General features: G+C 36.0%; 1 pseudogene; it reads right to left on the bottom strand.

Annotated features, from left to right (window-relative positions):
* Nucleotides 1–380: 380 nt before the first annotated feature.
* Nucleotides 381–19,788, bottom strand: part of LOC129689284 (splicing factor U2AF 65 kDa subunit-like) — a 45,702-nt pseudogene continuing 26,294 nt past the window's right edge.

Genomic DNA, 19,788 nt, shown 5'->3' with positions numbered 1-19,788 from the left:
CATGTGGTGATATCAGGTTGCTAGGCAAGCTAGAGGCAGGCTTGTGAACTAAAAGAAACTGAGTAGGAGGAGTGGATTTGGGGGAAAAGAATGGTTCCAGGAGAGGCTGGAAGAATAAAGAGGGCAGACACTGTTGTAGCGATGTGTATGAGAAAAAAATAAAACCAAAAAATAATTTTTCTAATTAAGCTAAATGTGAGAGAAAAAGAAAAGTACAAATAAGTGTGTGTGTGTGTGTGTGTGTGTATGTGTGTGTGCATGTGTACACACATATATCAGATTAAGAGGCCTCCTTTCCTTTCTGCTGTCATGTGCATGTGAAGCCAAGTCATTATATTTATTGTCCAATGTTTTCACAATGACTGCTCCAGTTGTTAGTGTTAAATCCACCTGTAAAAGACGTAGGAGGATGAAGATAACAGATCACGGGAGCAGTTTGCACTCTGCTTTTCTCACCACAGCAGCCTCCTCTTAAACATCCCGGTGACTGTCTGAGTCAGAACCATCCAGACTTGGTTCAGCTTCAACACCTGTTCAGAAATCTGGGAAACTGCAGAAGACTCTTCATACTCAGATTTCACAATACTGTTTAATTTTGACCACACATTAAAATCAACTGGGGGTCTTTAAAATGCTGATTTCTGAATCAGTTTATTCAGTTACTGAAGTAGGGTAATTGCTGTTATAAAACAGAGGTCATGTTGAGGAGTCACCATTCTACACACCATATTCTTTAGGATTGTACAGCACAGTGTGATAACTCAGGGCTCCCTGGCTGCTCATAAGAAGAGAAGAGAAAGGAATATTGTTTAAGCATTTAAATGTTTCTCCTTCCAGGAGTACACAAAAAGTATGGCATGCAGAATCTGATAAATCAGGTGTCTGGATGTGATCCCAGAAATGGACAGGGAGCAATTCCTGAGGCAGCTACTTAATGAATTTGTTGAGAGAAAATCTGATCATAAGACACATTAAAAAATTTTTACAACAACAATGTGGGAGCATGCCCTTTTATCTAATGTGTTTTAATAGCTTCGTAATCTTTCTGTCACTCTAAAATGTTAGGTAAGTTACTTCCTTTTTTTCTAAATTAATCAGAGATCATGTTTACCACATGGATATAAAAAGGAAACATCTCCTATCAGGGGACTTGGAAAGGGGCAAGGAGGAGACCAGGGAGGGAGTGTGGGGTTGGGGAGGGAATGAGGGAGCGGGATACAGCTGGGACACAGAGTTAACAAAATGTAACTAAAAAGAAAAATAAAAAAAAAGGAAACATCTTATACATGAATATGAAAGTGACCTTAAAAACTGAATAGAGTTGAAGGAAATACATCATGGCCAAACATCACACAAAATTATTTTTGGTGGCAAAGGAATAAACTTTGACAAATGTATAGACAGATGAGAGAAAGAGGAGACAATTTTAAGCAAATGTGTAAAGCCTACAGATTGCTTGATACTGACTGTATGGAATGACTAGAGTTTGGATTTATCCAACACTCAAAATATCGGTGGGATACCTCTCTCAGAATTATTAGTCAGGGAGGTCACATGGGTTTTCACAGAAGTACTTAAAATTCCCTTGCTCTTGATTACTCATCATAAGTACATGGTAACATCCTATTGCTGAAGATACTACGCATTTTAGGTCATGAAAATAGAGAAATCTGTTAGTCTGTGTGTTCTTATAGGATAGTTGAGTCCACTGATGCTGATAGATATTAGTGAGCAATTATTGTTAGTTCCTTGTACTGTGCAGTTGGTGGTGATTGCATGTTTGTATGCTTATTTTCTTTTGCTTTTTTGTGTGATGGTATCTTTATCCTGTGTTTTCTTGGATGTAATTTATCTCAATAGGTTTGAAGTTTTCCTTCTAGCATCATCTATAGGGCTGGGTTGCTGTGCATATATTGTTTTAATTTGGTTTTGTCATGAAATATTTTGTTTTTTCCATGTATGTTGGTTGAACATTTTGCTGAGTACAGTAGTCTGGGTTGACATCTGTGGTCTCTTAGAGTCTGCATGATCTGCCCAGGCCCTTTTGGCTTTCATAGTCTGTGTTGAGAAGTCTGGTGTGATTCTGATAAGTCTGCCTCTTTTTCTTTTCTTTATTTTAATTTTTTTATATTAATTACAGTTTATTCATTTTGTATCCCAACTGTAGCCCCCTTCCTCATTTCCTCCCAATCCCACACTCCCTCCTTCATCTCCTTGTATAACCTTCTCCAAGTCTACTGATAGGGGAGGTCCTCCTCTCCTTCCATCTGACCCTAGCCTATCAAGTCTCATCACTACTGGCTGTATTGTCCTCCTCTGTGGCCTGGTAAGGCTGCTCCTGCCTCAGGGGAAGGTGATCAAAGAGCCAGACACTGAGTTCATGTAAGAGAAAATTCTGTTCCTCTTACTAGAGTACATACTTGGACACTGAGTTGCCATGGGCTACACCTGTGCAGGCATTCTAGGTCATCTCCATGCATGGTCCTTGGTTGGAGTATCAGTCTCAGAAAAGACCCCTGGGCCTAGATTTCTTGGTTTTGTTGCTCTCCTTGTGGACCTCCTGTCCCCTCCAGGCCTTTCTATCTCCCCCTTCTTTCATAAATGCCCTGCACTCTGCCCAAAGTTTGGCTATGTGGTTCAGCATCTGCTTTGATACAGCATCTGTTGGCTAGAGTCTTTCAGATATTACTTGGCCTTTTTCCATTACCGAAATGGAATATTAAAAAATTCCATTTTAATATTATTTTTTTTATTCTGTAGATTCGGTGTTTGGTTATTATGTGACATAATACAATTCTTTTCTGGCCTAATTTATATCAAATTTGCAGGTAAATGGATTGAACTAGGAAAGATCATTCTGAGTGATGTATCTCAGAAAATGAAAGACATACATTGTATATAATCAGTGATGTGAATATTAGTCATATAATATAGGCCAAACATATCGAAATCTACAGATCTAACGAAGCTGAACACAAGGAGGACCCTAGGGAAGATGCTTACTTCTTATTCAGAAGGGAATACTGAATAGACACAGGAAGCTTTAGAAGAGAAGGAACAGGACTGGAGCCTACCACAGATGTCTTCTAAAAGACCCCACTCAGCAGGGGATCGAAACAAATTCAGAGACTCGCAGCCAAACTTTAGACAGAGAACATGGAGTTTCCATGTGTGTCTCTTAGTAAGGGGAGAAGAGACAATCTCTGACATGAAATCAGTTTCCTGCTTCTTCATCACTTCTCCCTCTTGGGGTGATCTAGCCAGCCCACAGAGGAGAAGGATCCAGGAAGTCCTGATGGGATCTGATAGCTTAGTGTCAGATAATTGGGGAAGAGGACAAAGGAAGAGTGATGGGGGGAGGAAAAGGGAGGGAGAATAGGACTGAGAGGAGATGAGGGAGGGGTCTACAACTGGGATTCAAAGGGAATAAATTGTAAATAATAATAATAATAATTAGAAGAAGAAAAAGATGCATGAGAAGAAGAAAGAAAGAAACTTCGAAGAAATACAGGGAAATCTTTCTAAAAGCCTGGACAAAAATCCTTCCTGTTGGCTAGTTTTGATAGTGCCTGAGGGTGTTCTGTAGCCGGCTGGAAGAGGAAAGCCATCCATTTCTTACACAGTGCTGGACTCTTGAGTGCTGCAGTATCAAGTTGCCAGACAAAATGTGTCAAGTGGTGCAATAATGACACGACTGTTAAGGGGTAACTAAACACTTTCTGGTCCGATTTGAGGGCTGCTATACAAAATGGAATTTCTCACCTCGTTGCATTAATCTTGGGCCACACCCCACACCGAGGGAGCTCATACATTATCGCAGGGTAGAACCTAGTCTTGATATTTTGCTAGATAAACATGTTTTCAATTTGTCTTCTAAATATTTATGTTTATACAAGTAAACACCGGGAGTTCCCAACCTTGGTCATGAAAGTTGTTTTTTTGTGGGTTTTTGTTTGTTTGTTTGTAGTGGCCAAGAGATGAGCACATTTATACACTTTTCTTTCTTCCCTAAGCTATAAAAAGACAGAGATTCTTAGAAAAAAGACAGAATGGATAGAGCATAAATAAAGCAAAGGGAAGAAAAGTAATCAGGAAAAAATCTATTTAGTGAAAGACACTCAAGATCATAAATATAGTGTACAGTTAGGATGTATCCCTTAAAAGTTATATGATAGAATATGAGAATCCATGTTCCTATGCTAATGGATTGGTGTCAAGAATCCTTGGATAGTGATTGCATTAAATGATTACATGTGCGTGATCACATGTTAACGTTTTCTGACTTTTGTGTCATATTTTTTTCCTTTCACTGAGTTTTGCTTTTCAGACTTTGACTATAATCAGTCATAAAACAGTGCAAGTAAATTTTGTTAACAAGGGTGGTCTTTGAAATCTCATGCACACTTGGATATTTAAAGTATAAATTGTTGTAAATGTCAAAAACATTTATTCAATTACAGTGGGAATGCATAGATCAAGTTATGGTAACACATTTTATTAGAAGTCAGCCATGTCTATTTTGGATCTTTACTTAATGAGAGTAAAGATGTTTGAAAAGAATACACACACACACGCACGCACACACACACACACACACACACATATACATTTTAAAACACTCTCTTCTTATTAATATATTTTACTAAAGAATAGTACTGGATCTCAAAGGAGTCCCCAATGTCCAGTGGTACTACAGATCCTAAGTGTATATGTAACTGAAGCAAGGCAGGGCATGTGTGGTGTATATGTACGAATGTGTTTGTGTGTTTGCTTGTTGAGTGTACGATATATTATTGTCTTGCTAACAATTCTGAATATATCTTAAAGGATGGTTACCAATTATTTTAAAATCAGACATTTGGTAGACTTTGGTATTTCATCATGATAGGAGCATTAATAGAAAATCAGCTTATATGACTCATGATAGAGTTTTAGCTTACTAGGAAAAATATGAATTTAGGAACTTCTGACATTTTTCTCAAGAAAGACAAGCTATTTGTAACTATGAGAAGGTAGCAGGCTCAATGCTGGGGACAATGCGAATAAGAAGAACCAAGGCTGATGACAGAGATGAGATGGTGGCCAACCAGTGTGCACATACTAGTAACACCTAGATACAACAAATGTGAGCTCACTGGGAAAAAGAAGATGCAGAAACAGCTAAAGATCTTAAGGTGAGGTAATCTTTTCTTTCTGGTAAATAGATAAAAATTTAGCTTAATTGGGGTGATATGTAAATCATCAGATATGAAGAAATCAAGGACTTGGAAAATAGAGGGTGACTCCTTCACATATATGAAGTTTGTTGCATCCTAGAGAAAAGTGGAAGTACTACAGAGCACAAGGAGACAGAGTCCAAACAGTATAATGAATACTTTTATACAATACGTATTTGAGTCATAAATTAAAAAATTAAATGTAAGTTAATTTCAAACTCTTATTTTATTTCTCCTACTTAAAAAAAATTCATTGATTTTATTCAAAATAGAATTTATTCATTTTTCTTGCCCTATTTGCTCTCCCTGGACCATCCCAGTCCTCTGAAACTTCTTTTATGGTCCCCTATTCTCATATTGAGAGTTATTTTTATTTGATGGCTATTATTACATATATGCTATTATTACATTCAAACATAAATATATATGTTTATTCATGTATTTATACACACACATATATAAACACACACACACACACTACCTCTATTACCTCTATCACTGCTATGAAAGTACTGGAACAGCATAATTTTTTAATACATTGTAAGTTATCTTATACCTACAGATAAGTGTAGCTAGCACTCTTACTCCATAGAAACATATATTTGCAACATGTGAAATTTGATTTATTTTTAATTTTAGTTGTATGTGACAAAGAGAGACATAGAGGGACAGGGAGAGAGAGGAGGGAGGCAGAGGTTTGGATATGGGTGCTTGAAAAGTGGAAAAGAGAGTTAGATTCCCTGTAGCTGGAGTTACAGTGGGTGATGAGCTTTCTCATGTGTACTGGGACCCAAAGTTTGGTCTTCTGCCATAGCAGGAAGCACTCTTAACTGTTGAGATAGAGTCATCTTTCCAGACCCCCAGCTGGATACTCAGAAACAGGTTAATTTTTAATGTGATGAAGCTGATTACACTGACAATAATACTCTTATATTTAAATATCTTTTTCTTTCTATTAATTAATTAAAATTTCCAAATTAGAGTAGTTTTATTTTGGAACACTTAGACATATGTCTAAATATTTTAACAAATACTTCTTTCAGAAAAGGTATTGTCTTGTATATTATTTTATGTTACTATGACTTCTACAAAACTAAATATAAGCTCTGCCTATAACACAGAAATGGGGAGATGGAAGGCAACACTTTTAAAAATAATGTTTTTATTTTTCTCTCATATATTATATCCTGACTGCAGTTTCCTTTCATCCCCTGTTCCTCCAGCCCACCTCTACACTTCCCCCAACTCTACCTCATATCCACTCTGTCCTCCATCCCTCAAGGAAGAGCAGGGCTCCCAGGGATATCCTCCACAAATGGCATAACATCATGAAATAAGACCAGGTGTACATAGTCACATCAAGCCTAGACAAGGCAACCAAAGAGGAAGAAAAGAGTCCCACAAATAGGCAAAAGAGTAAGAGAAGGCCTAAGACCCTATGTTAGAATTTCAACAGGAAAACCAAGCTGCTTAGCTATAATATGTATGCAGAGGACTTGTGTCAGAGCCCTACAGGCTCCTTGATCTCTGCAAATTTCCATGAGTTCTAGTCAGCTGATTATATGTGCTGTGTTCTCTCATGCTCATGGTGTCCTCACTCCCCACCCCATTTCCTTCTATTTTTTCTTTCTATTTTCTACATGATTATCAAGCTCTGCCTAATGCTTGAGACTCTACATCTGTTCCCATCGGTTGTTGCAGAAAGTCTCTTTAGTGCCTTTGATGATGATTCTGTTAACCTCTGTTCCCAGCACACCCTGTAGGCAGGACAGCCTATAGGTTGAAGGTTTTGTGGCCAGGTTGTCCCAGTCCCTCCACTTGAGGTCTTTCCTGGTTACAGAAGATATACCCAATATTATAGTTTACATGTTTATATTAACTTTATATTTTACTATATGAAATGTTGATTGGCTGTGGGAAAAATCATCGCTAGGTAACTCTGGGCCATCATAAATTTGAGATAAAGCTCGGCACAAGTCTAAGACTGCCTTCTCCAGCTCCTGAAGTGAGAATGATAGAAACCAGTTAGGAGGTGCTTCTCCTCATAAAATGAGGGTTGCTTCTGGGTCTGTGTAAATGTCAGCTGTGTGATTTAGATTATGAGAGCATGCAGTTTTTTTCCTCTAACAAAATGCATTGGAGGTCGTTTTTCCTAATTGTTGTGGCATCTTTGAAATATCATACCATTTTAACACTCTCCTAATCTATAAAATGCTGTGATACATTTTAACAGCTTTATTCTATATTTGGCCTTTTAAAAACAGCATGTTTTATGGTCCATCAGCTACATAGTGGCAATAATCACAGATGTTTTGTGCATGGTATAAGCTATGTTCAAGGCTTTTTATTTGAGTTGTATATGTTTAATACAAAAATAAATGAATGCAATGAAGGCAAAGTCTTTGAATATGTTAATGATATAAAAATATAATGAGATACACAATGAGATAAAATGGCTTTTTATTCATATATATGCCAAATTACTCTAATTTTCACGTAAATGTCCAACTATTTGAATCATTCGTATCTCCCTTAAAGTAACATAAGATTTTTTCCCCGTGGATCTTGTGAACAATGAAACCAAACTGAAGCTTGAAGACAAATAAGGAATGACAAAGTTACTAATCCGTATTTCATTAGACAAACTCTAAAATCCTCTTTTGAGATTTTCTAGCCCAATGACAATGCATTTAAGTATGTTATCCTATTTTTTTCTATTTAAGGTACACAATAAGCAAAAGTTCTCCATATAGTAAGAAAACAGACAAAGAAAATAAGAAGTAGAAAAAGAAAGAGGGGAGTTGGTATTAAAAGATTCCTGCTACTGTGGCATGTATGGCATATTAAATTATGAATGAATCATTTGAAACTTATCTGCCTAAGGCCAGCCTTATTCCAAATAATTTCTGGTTTTGCAGATTATTAATATATCTCTCACCTATGTATATTGGGCTCTGATTTTTCCAATTGCAGAGTATATTTTTATAATCAATTTCAATTACTTCATGCACCCAACAAACATTTTTCAACACCTGCTATGAACTTTTTTACTTTTTATTGAAGTAGTAAACAAAAACACTATATGGAATGTTTTAAAATAAAGTATTTAATGGGGAATTTTCATTCCAGCCAATTAGAGTTCATGAGCGTTATAGTAAAGAACATGGCTGTAGGCCATGGTATGGAAAAGTAATGTCATTTGCCATGTGCTATTGTTGTAGATTGTGGAACCCTGGAATCTTCTTTCTCTTCTCTCAGGTGTCATAAGATAATCAGGTCTCAGGTACATGAGTCTGCCATGCTGCATTGTTGCCACCACTGACCCTAGGGTTCAGGGTTCAATGTTTATGACCACAATCTTCTCAAAGAGTGAACCAAAATAAATCTGTCTCATTTTTTAGTTGTCTCACTATTCTGTCACAGTGGTAGTGTTAACTAACAAAAGAAGCAAAACCCCAACGAAACCAAGTAACTTAAAAACAGTGAATGTACAGGGTCAAATGAGCCTCACTGTCAGCATTAGAGCTTCTCTCTAGTTTCTTTAAAATATGCTGACATTGTTGTTGCATGTGTTGTGTCTTCTAATGTAATAATTTACTGGAGTTGTATTTCTGTCCTGTGGCATCAATGTAAACATGACACTCATAATTGTTACAAAATTTAGAGTTATATCATTAAAACATTTTTCAATATTAGATAATTCTTTTATAACATCCTTTACATATTTGGTGAGTTTTAATAGCTCTATTTAATACTGTGTGTACTATTTTGCAATGGTATCAATGGTATAAACACCCTCATTGCCTGACAGAGTTTGGCATCAATTCTATTCAACCAATGTGAGATAAAGTTTTCTTTCATTTGCATATAAGAAATCAAATTATTAAAATGCAGGTGGTGACTCAATCTCTTTTCAAATTGATAGTTATGAAAAGGTACCAGGAGAAACTTCAGTATTTAAATGCAAAAGAAGAGCCATTGCTTCTCTCTTTCACATTTGAGAAACTGCTTCTGGACAACAATGAAATCTGTTGTCTGTCTCATATAGAAATGGCATGAAATAGATTTTAAAACATAAAATTCTGAGAAATGAGAATGACTTTACACAAGCTAAGCAGCCACATGTACAATTTAATTAGAATCTTAGACAATCCAAACTTTCTAAAAGCAATCAAGGTATACTGAGAACAAGGACATGTGGTTGGTTGGCATTTTCAATCTTCTGGTTTAAACAAGAAAAAAAATCAGCCATGATGCTTGACCTTAACATAAACCTCAATATGGAATACAATTCAAATCTGTCATTTTTTGAAGATTTTTCAATTATTTTCAGGTGAGAAGAGGTTAAAGGTTTTCTTCTTGGTACTCTGTCCTCAAATGTCTATGCTCTTCTTTTTTGCCCAAAACAGAAAATAAGTGAAACTTTTTAAAAGCAGAAACAAAAAATGAATGGGAAAAGAGGAAAACTGTGAAAAAAAAGAGTGGAAATGAGTAGAAGGAAGAGATAAAGGCTTATGGTAATGATAGACCCAGCAAAGAATTATTGCTCTGAGAATGAGTAGTAGAAAAAATAAAAAGAAGAGAAGAAACAATAAGAAATCTTTTTTCAAAAAAGGGAAAAGCAATGCCTTTGTCTTAGAAACAAGTTGTTGGACTAGCCATGAACATAATTTTGTATTTAAATGTGTAAAATAATGCATTTCACTTTCCAAAATTATGTTCTAATTGTTTCTGTTAATATCAGCATACTATTCTTTCTTCCTTTTTCCTTATTTCTTAATGTATGTGACTATAATAGTGGAGATATTGAATGTATCTTATCACACATATGTGACAAATCCCCAGTTCTAAAAGCAATCAAAGTACTGCACGCAGTGATGAGTAACTCACTGAGATAGTTTATTTTAAATAACTATTTTCATTCTATTTACTTAAATTTAAAATTATTTCAGGGTTTCTTACAATCTTCTCCACAAGGCTTGTTTACCATCATCTAAATATATAATAGCTGTTTGTAAAGGTTTCTATGAAAAAATTCAAGTGTTCATTCTGAGTGATCAGCATGGCATTACATCTTCATATTATCTGCTTTGCCACTGATTCATCCCTAAATCACTGGCATTCATTAAAATGTCCTAATGAAGACCCCTGCCAATAAATAAATGCATATTATTTTTGTCAGACAAGAAACAGTAAACTCAAATGGGTTCTGTTCCTTTGAAGTTATTTTAACTTATATATAGCACAGTGTCTGAAAGCTGATAAATGCACAGTACAAGAAACATTTATTTATTTCCTTATTATATCACAGGATCCAGGGCTGTTTTTAATCTGGTCACTGCTAACATAGTAGAAGATAAGATCTGAACCTCTAAAGTTTCAAAGCTTTGAGAGTTTTCTATTGTTATACCTTTCAAAATAAATTTTTAAAATTTGTTGGTATAATGTTTTGTTTTGTTTTGTTTTTTATGTATATACCTTACCCTTGTTCATTCAAATACTGATTTCTCCCCCACCCCACCCCCAACTCTCTGGTTTCAATCTGATATTGCATTGTGATACTCATTCTAAGCATCCTGTCTCAACCTTTGTGTAAACACAAAATAAAGCAACTAGACACAATGTTGAGTGGGGAGGAGCCAGAGGACAGGAAAGAGGGGAGGAGCAAGAAGGCAGGAGATGAGTGGGAGGAGAAGGGGCAAGAGGAGAGCTAGGAGAGAGAGCTGGAGGAGAGATCTTGGAGGACATGGAGCATGAACCAGACCTAAGATTTCACAAAAATCAAGTATAATGTGGGAAATCTAAATGTTAGGAAACTGAGGGCTTGGAGGTTTAGGAGGGAGTAAATATTGCCCAGCATTGTGTTCTAGGTTAACTAAAAACCCAGTCTCAGTGTGGTGATTTGGTTATACAGCTGCTGAGGATTAACAGCAGCATTACCAGAAGATAAACCAATAGTAAATATTCATAGCCTCTTACAACAAATGGTGCCCAACTAATCTACGTATCCACACCCTTTAAATCATACTTCATCATAATTTGGTGGGGAGAATAAGCTCCCAGTGATGCAAACCAAACATAAAAATCTGAAAACTCCCAGGTCAGTTACTGTCTCTTTAAGAGAGGCTCTTAAACCAGCCCAGGAGCAAAAGACAGCCTCCTGTGAGCAGACCTGAGACTTCCATAACAAAACTGGCTGCTGCTGCAGTTTAACTAAGGGGTAAACAAGCATGGCTCCTTTATACTGTGGCTGGCTCAACTGGCTCAGCTCCACAGCCATGGCAGGAAAGAAAGGAAATGGAGGCAGACAAACCTCTAGAGACAGTTTGGCCTAAACTGCATGTAAAATAAAAATTGCCATGGCAGAGGGTGTTTTAATCTCTTTTGGCTTCATTTTAGCTGCCGTATTCATGGATCTGGTTGCAATATATTTAATGGTGTTGGTTCTTCTCCTTGCCTTCTCCAAGAAAGTTCAAGGAGAAGATGGGGGAAAAAGCCAAGGATTGGGGTACTAAGTTACAGACAATAGTACTCATCCAAATGATTAGGTTAATAACAGCTAAAATTCAAAGCTCTCTGGCTGCAAGGTATTTGTCAGCTCTTTCTGGTAAGGGTCTGCCAATTTATTGAAACATCAACTAAAATAACCAACTGGGCTTTGTTTGTTACAGTGTAAATTGGCACAACTGATTCCAAACTTAAAAATTTCTTGTCTCTTTTTTTGATTTTCATTTAAAGGCTTTGAGCTACAAATATACTGATTTGAAACTATATATATCTGAACAAGTTGGTGAAGACACATGCCTTTCTTCCCAACACAAAGTAAAAAGAAACAGGCAGATCTCTGAGTTCTGGATCAAGCTTATTTACATAATAAAAGCCAGGGTGGCAACTCCTGCTAAACTCCTTAAGTGTAGCCACTTACAGAGATAGTCTAAGATTCAAAATGACAAAATTTTTCTTAAGGTTACCATGTAAATTCTTTTTTCTTAATAATAAATGTTACATCCTTACTGGTCTAAAGGTTGGATTCACATCATTTTTAGGTTTATATAAAGAGAGATAATGTCACATTGCTCTGAAAAGTGCCTTATCCTTTTAAACGTGAGACATTTTCACAGGGGAAATATGTTGGTCATGCTTAATATAAAAAAAAAAAAAAACACAAGAGGCTTAAAGATGGCAAAGTACATGCCAAGCTAGTTTAGTCCTGAAAACTCAAAAATTATATTCATATGTTTAAAAAACAAAACTGTCCATTCCATATCAAAAAGAGGGCAAGCCAAAGAATAACCAAAACCAATGTAAAAACACAGGCACAAGATGCCTGCAATATACTTAAACACTAAGGGTAAGAGAGTTTTTTATGCTAATTCTAAGAGAGTTTATATAAAGTTCAGCTATAAAGGCATAACTGTCCAGTCTGTATATAAAAGGGACAAGCTAAAAAATAGCCACTATCAATGTAAAGCCCAGGTACAAGATGCCTAGGGTATTCTTAAATGCTAAAGGGTAGTGTAAAGCCCAGGTAAAAGATTCCTAGGGTATGCTTATCAGTGTAAAGCCCAGGTACAAGATGCTTAGGGTATGCTTAAATGCTAAAGATAAGAGGGAGTTTAAATAAAGTTCAGCTATAAAGGCATAAGTGTCCACTCTGTATAAAAAAGGGGCAAGCCAAAAAATAGCGACTATCAATGTAAAGTCCAGGTACAAGATGCCTAGGATATACTTAAATGCTAACAGTAAAAGAGTTAATAAAGTTCGGCTATAAAGGTATAACTGCCCATTCTATATAAATAAGGGGATAGGACAAATAGCTACTATATATATATATATATATATATATATATATATATATATAAATCTAGGGCTAAACCTCAAAACACGTACAAGATACCTACGGTATGCTTATATTCTAAATTAAAAAGGAGTTTATATAAAGTTTACTTAAAACATATATTTTCTATTACTCAAGGCAACCAGCTTGTCTCTCTACTGGGAAGATTTCTAGAGAAATAGGTAGCAACTTGGCCTAATACAACAGGCATACAATAGCCTGAAAAGATATTTTAATCTATCTAACCTTGTTTTGATGATAATGATTGTATGTTCAATAAAAATGGTAACTTATATTGCTAATCCCTTTACATGGGAACAATTCTAAAATTGACTGAGACATAAAAATATGTCTCCAGCCAAAACTTCAACAGTACTTGGCCAATAATTCCTTGGCTATAATATCTTCAACATGTATTATGCTAACCTTATAAGTGATGTAGATTAAATTGGCTTACAGTTTAGATTCATCCTGCACATCTCATACATTTATAATTTTAGAACCCCATAATGCTTGTGAGAAGTTATATGTTTGCAAAACAAAAGAACTAGACAACAGAGATGCTGGATCAAACCTAACAGAATCATTCTTCAGCATGCTGAGAAACTGACACATCTGTTCCAGCATCTTGCATGTTCCAGCATTCTGCTTGTTCCTGCCTCAACTGCTTCAATTGTTGTGTCTCATCAAAGCCTGCTCCCAAAAGAACTTTGAAGAAAGCTACTAATTTTAACTGATGGACTAGCATTTTAGTCCAAAAAGGACTTTTATTAAGCCTGAAATTTCTTAACATTCAAATGTTATTGGACCACAAATATTATTGCTTGCTTAATTAACCATTTTTATTTGGGCCCCCTACAGGATTTCTACATGTCCAAAATGTCAGCTAGAAGAAATCTATGAGAACGGCATTCAATTTCCTTTAAAGGAGGTTGGGTATGTTTTTGGTTGTTTGCTATGGCTACGAAATTTTATTGTCATTGGGAGATGTTTATTATTAACGGATATATTCAAAGTAAAACAAGGAATATACAGGGATATTTTATAGAAATAGAAAAAAGGGTAGATTATTGAATCTACTCAACTTAAGGTATTATTTGTTATTCCCAAATAAGGTTAATTTTAACTCTGGTATAGGATTTTGCATATTGATGCAAAAATAAGTGTTTTTAATACATTGGTATAAGCTTTAGTATATTGATAGAAAGTCAAGGTTACTTCTAATATTTTTAAACTACTGTTAAAAGGTGGTTAGGATATTAAGTATGCAATTTAATTGTTAGTTATTCAACTCATAGTCATGTCAGACACTAGTCTAATTTATCACAGGAGTATACATCATATGTTTAACAGATAAATATGATTTTGTATACAAATCGATTACATAAAGATAAGTAGTCTTCAAAAACTTCAGAGACTTACGGAATATGGCATTTAAAATGTTCTTATTATTTTAAAGTTTCTTTGACAATGAGACAAGTCATTTCCTGGCAGCACCCTGCCTACCTGAAAGAAAATAATGAGCATCGAAGAACCTCCATATGGAGATGGCTTCAAATGTGACAAGCAAGACATTTGGGTAAAGAAAATACCCTCGCTTCACAACAGACAAATTCTGCCTAAAATGGGCAAGCTTAAATGCAGGACAGGTCGACTGCTGAACTCTGCCAAGACAGGGTAGGCAAGTGCTAAATAGTTCCTGCTTCACGTATATGTCTGTCAAAATATTCTTAGCCAGAAGGCTGAAGATGATGCTCCAACGTTACAGAGAGTTATGGGTGACTGTTCAGCAGCAAACTGTCTCTGTCAATTTTTTATTTTTTGGAAGCTGCTAACATGCACTTCCTATTTACTCTCATAACTAATTTTATTCCTTCTCAAGTCTCTGATGGGGTTGAAGACCAAATAGTTACAGTGCCACATTTAAGCTTAAGTTGTTTAGAAGTTGAGAAATCTTTTCATATAGGTAATACCAATAAGGATAAAAGTTAATTTAGGTATAGAACTTTAAACTTGTCAAGATAGATAGGATAATCAAATACTTTCTCCTAAGATACCCTCTCTATGTGTTAACTACACATGTACTGGACATTGCACATGTAGATTTTACCTAACAGTTTTCATAATTTCATAATTATTATTGTATTGAAAGAAAAGGAGCCTTTTATTGGACTTAAAGGGGAAAATGTTGGTATAATGTTTTTTGTTTTTTGTTTTTTTTTTAATGTATACACCTTACCCTTGTTCATTCAAATACTGATTTCTCCCCCACCCCACCCCCAACTCTCTGGTTTCAATCTGATATTGCATTGTGATACTCATTCTAAGCATCCTGTCTCAACCCTTGTGTAAACACAAAATAAAGCAACTAGACACAATGTTGAGTGGGGAGGAGCCAGAGGACAGGAAAGAGGGGAGGAGCAAGAAGGCAGGAGATGAGTGGGAGGAGAAGGGGCAAGAGGAGAGCTAGGAGAGAGAGCTGGAGGAGAGATCTTGGAGGACATGGAGCATGAACCAGACCTAAGATTTCACAAAAATCAAGTATAATGTGGGAAATCTAAATGTTAGGAAACTGAGGGCTTGGAGGTTTAGGAGGGAGTAAATATTGCCCAGCATTGTGTTCTAGGTTAACTAAAAACCCAGTCTCAGTGTGGTGATTTGGTTATACAGCTGCTGAGGATTAACAGCAACATTACCAGAAGATAAACCAATAGTAAATATTAACAACTTACAACAAAAATTGATAAATCTTAATTTTGCGCTGCTAGGATACAGATATTATGTATGAATTTAAGTATAAAATATCAAATTTCAAAATCAAGTTTCTTGCAAATACTTCATCTAACTTACCCACCATTATTATAAGAAGCATTTTTAAATCTTTAGTTATACTAAAACATTTAGTTCGATAGTTTTTAGTATAGTGACCCTGCCGTGCAATGAGTGACCCTTCTCCTATAAATCTTACCATTTGTCATCAACTCCTCAATTTTTCCTTTTCCTACCACCAACCAACATCTAGTAGACTCGAAATTATCATTCTGTTATCCTTTTCTAAGAGTCTACATTTTCATAACTGATACATAAGTAAAAACCATGTAGTAGTTGTTTTCTCTTTGTGTCTAGCTTAAATATCCTTAGAACAATATCCTTTCTTTTCGTCTTTATCCCTGAAACAATATGAGTTTTTCTTTGATAATGCTGAGTAATATATATATATATACTGCATTTTCTTTATCATTTACCCATGACTGGCAGTTAGGTGGATCCATGGATTAGCTGCTATGGGCAGTTGTGCAATGCACATGGTGGTCCTAGTGCTCTGTTCGCATATTGATTTTAAATGTGTAGGATACATACACAAAAAGGAGGTGAGTGACTCACCTGATACAGCTCTACTGTCAATTTCTCTGGTAACTTTAATGATTTACATGTCCATCAACAATGTATTCAGAACACAGAACACTGCAATGTGCCTCTTCAATAGGTCACATTGGCAAAACTGATGTCAATGTGCCAGAGAAGGACATTTGATGTTCACTCCACACCATCTGCAACAATTAACTGAGAATGAATTAAATGCTTGGATATAAAACTACAAAATGAACAGTATAAAATGCAGGAGAAAGTTCCACAAAATTTATTTGGGATAGCAATATTTGGCTATTATCTCTAAATAACAGACAAGGAAAAAAATGAAAAAATGCAGGATGGCATTAACTTACAAAATTTATGCACAGCAAAATAAAAATAAAGAAATATAAATAATGTGGGGAAATATTTAATATTGTATTGATGGTAAGGTCTAAATGTCCAGTGTGTGAAATTAACTAACTCAGTAGAAGAAAAAAATAGCCCAACATAAAAAAGAATTAGCAAAAGATATGAATATTTATCAAAAGAAAACATAGAAATGGCCAAAAAAATACATGAAAAAATCAGCATCATTAATTGTTGGGACAATTAAATTTAAAGCCATATTACTCTATCATTCTCATATTTGTTAGAATGTGTTTATAATCAAAACAGATGAAAGTTGACAAATGTTTCATGCTGATAAGTATGCCAAGAAAAGAAAATTCTTGTGCTATGATAATAATAGATAAAGTTGGCATTTCTTTTTTTAAAGATGTGAGAAGGGTTCATAGAAGCTACTCATAAAATAATAATTGTCCTCTAAAGACTTCCAGTCTCTGAGCTACAGAAGTTTAGTATATGCAAACTTATTTTCCTCAAAACCAAATGGTTTCTGAATAAGAAACCTTACTGTTATACTTGCCCAGTGTGACCTTGCTCTTTAGAGCTAGATCATTTTTAGCATAATTTTTATTGATTCTTTGAGAAACTCACGACATGTACCCCAGTCACACTCACTTCTGAGACCTTCTATGTCTGCCCTCCACCCCTATAACCTCCTCCTCCAAAAGGAAAAAATATCCCACTGACCCCTCTGAGCATCGACCTACTTCTTTATTAACTACAGCCTTCTCAAACCCCCTTCAGAGCTGTCTTGTCTCAGTTCTGCCTTGAGAGTGCCACGTTTTTCCCCCTGACTCCCCATCATATAGTTAGGCTGTGTTGGCATTGAGAGCGGTGGTATAGCACAATATATCCTTTTCTCCAAACAGGTTTTCTTGCAAATGTTTATTGCAATGAATCATTGTTCTGGCTTCTGCTCCATCATCAATACTGGGCCCTCACTGAGACTCCTCTTGGCTATGCTGCTGTTGCCCAGTCATGAAGATCTTGCAGTTATGGTTCTGCCAGCTCTCCCATGTCCACACCACTCAGGTTAATGGTCCCACATCCATGCCAAGTCTACCTCTTCCATGACACCATGGTGAGCTCCCCCATGCCCATGCCACTGCTGGCACTGCCTTGTGTCTTCTGAGGAGGAGCAGGGACAGCATCCCTGCACCCATGCAGTACTAGCTCCTCCTTGTGGCTGTCAATGAGGAGCGGGGACAGCTCTTAAGAGTGGACCCAGCAATGCACAACTCTCAGACCCCAGAACATCAACATGACTTCAGTTGGCAGCCCAGACTGCAGCTATCTGCATAACTTTTGTTGATAACACAAGCCAAGTGCCATGGACCCAGGCATGCATGACCCTCACTACAGTATAGGGTGGAAGTCACCATAGCTTCAGATGGCAGAGCAGGCTACTCAGGTTGGCCTGTTCTTCACTCTTCACCCAGTGCCAATTCTCCCTGCAGCACATGAACTGGTCTGCTTCTCCTTCTCCCTGATATGTTTATCACATATTGCTCATCATAGTAGTGTCCAAGGTGGTGGGCAGGCCACTAGAGTTAGATTATGTTTTACCTATTACATGAATCTACAGAAAACTAGATATTTTATGATTTCTAGCCTGTAAAGTGTATGATTAACTATTCATAGCTTAGAGATAGAAATTTTCTGTTTTTGCTAGTACTTTTCAAGATGAAAATTTTCTGTATGTAATTTTACTTTTAGATCTATACTTTGCTCATGGCTTAGAAACATTAATATTCTTCCAGGATCATAGTTTTTTTTATTGTTATATAAATGTCACTTATCTTTAATCCATCTGTAAAAAATAGTTATTTCTTCCTTAAAGTAACAAAGACTTCCTTAAGGAGTAGAAGTATGAAATATTCTACTTATATCAGATACCCTTTTTCTATTAACCTTTTCATGTTATAAATCGTAACTGTTTCACCTAGCTTTTGATGAAATTTTCATAAAAATTCTCATCTTATTAAGCATACACATTCAATTTAACAGAACCTAGACTCACATAAAATTAGTTTCAACTGAGTAATTGATTTTATGAGTTTGGTCTCTGTGAATGTTTATCAAGAATTTTTATTGATTATTAATTGATTCGATAGAGTTCAAGTACTATGGGAAGAACGTTGCCTAGGCAGATGAGCCTGAGCCGTAGAGGAAAGCTAGTTAAGTCAGTGTGTGAGCAATCAAGAGAGTGAGAAAGCAAGCAGGGTTCCATGTTTTCTGCTTTAGAGTCCTGCCTTACATTCCTGCCTTAATTTACCTCAGTAGAGTAACTGTCACTTGGAAGTGAAAGTGAAATATACTCCCTTAGGTTGCTTTTCCTCAGGTCTTTTATCTCAGAAATGGAAAGGAAGCAAGAGCAACCCTGATGCTCCAGAAAATGACATCCAAGCAGAAAGTAATATTATATAGAAACTGTAGGGTCAAGTCAATAGTGTACTTTTTTTACTGTTCTTCTGTATTCCCTGTCAAAAAATCAAAATGTATGATCCAATGGATGGGAGATACTGGCTTCATGTAACTTGATATCATAGATCCATCAGCAGTAATCTTTGCTTCCTTTTCATCATGTCTCTAATGCTTGAATGTTGCCTTCTCCTCTCTTGTACTACTTTCCACCACCAACAAAACAGTAAGAAAATCCTATTTGCATATGTATTGTTCAAAAATCACCTAATGGCTTTACTTGTCCTACTTTAATACATCATCTTCAAATATCTGAACTGAGATATGAAGGGTTGTTAGTGTAGAGAGAAGAGCCGTGTATGAAGAATTTATGATCTAAATTAAGTCTCTGGCTTTGCCTTCTGTTAGTGTTATCACATACACATAATCGAAGGACTTTAATTCTCAGTTTTCTCATCCATAAATATGGATAAGGACATGTTTTCTGCACTTTTATAGCAGGTGAAAATGAGGAACTGTTTGTGAATGTGCTTTGTAAATTACGAATCAATCACT

This window comes from Psammomys obesus, unplaced genomic scaffold, assembly GCF_907164565.1.
Source record: "Psammomys obesus unplaced genomic scaffold, mPsaObe1.curated_primary_1811, whole genome shotgun sequence".
NCBI classification, from domain to species: domain Eukaryota; kingdom Metazoa; phylum Chordata; class Mammalia; order Rodentia; family Muridae; genus Psammomys; species Psammomys obesus.
The sequence above is the reverse complement of the archived record's forward strand: the minus strand, read 5'-3'. Positions and strand labels throughout refer to the sequence as shown.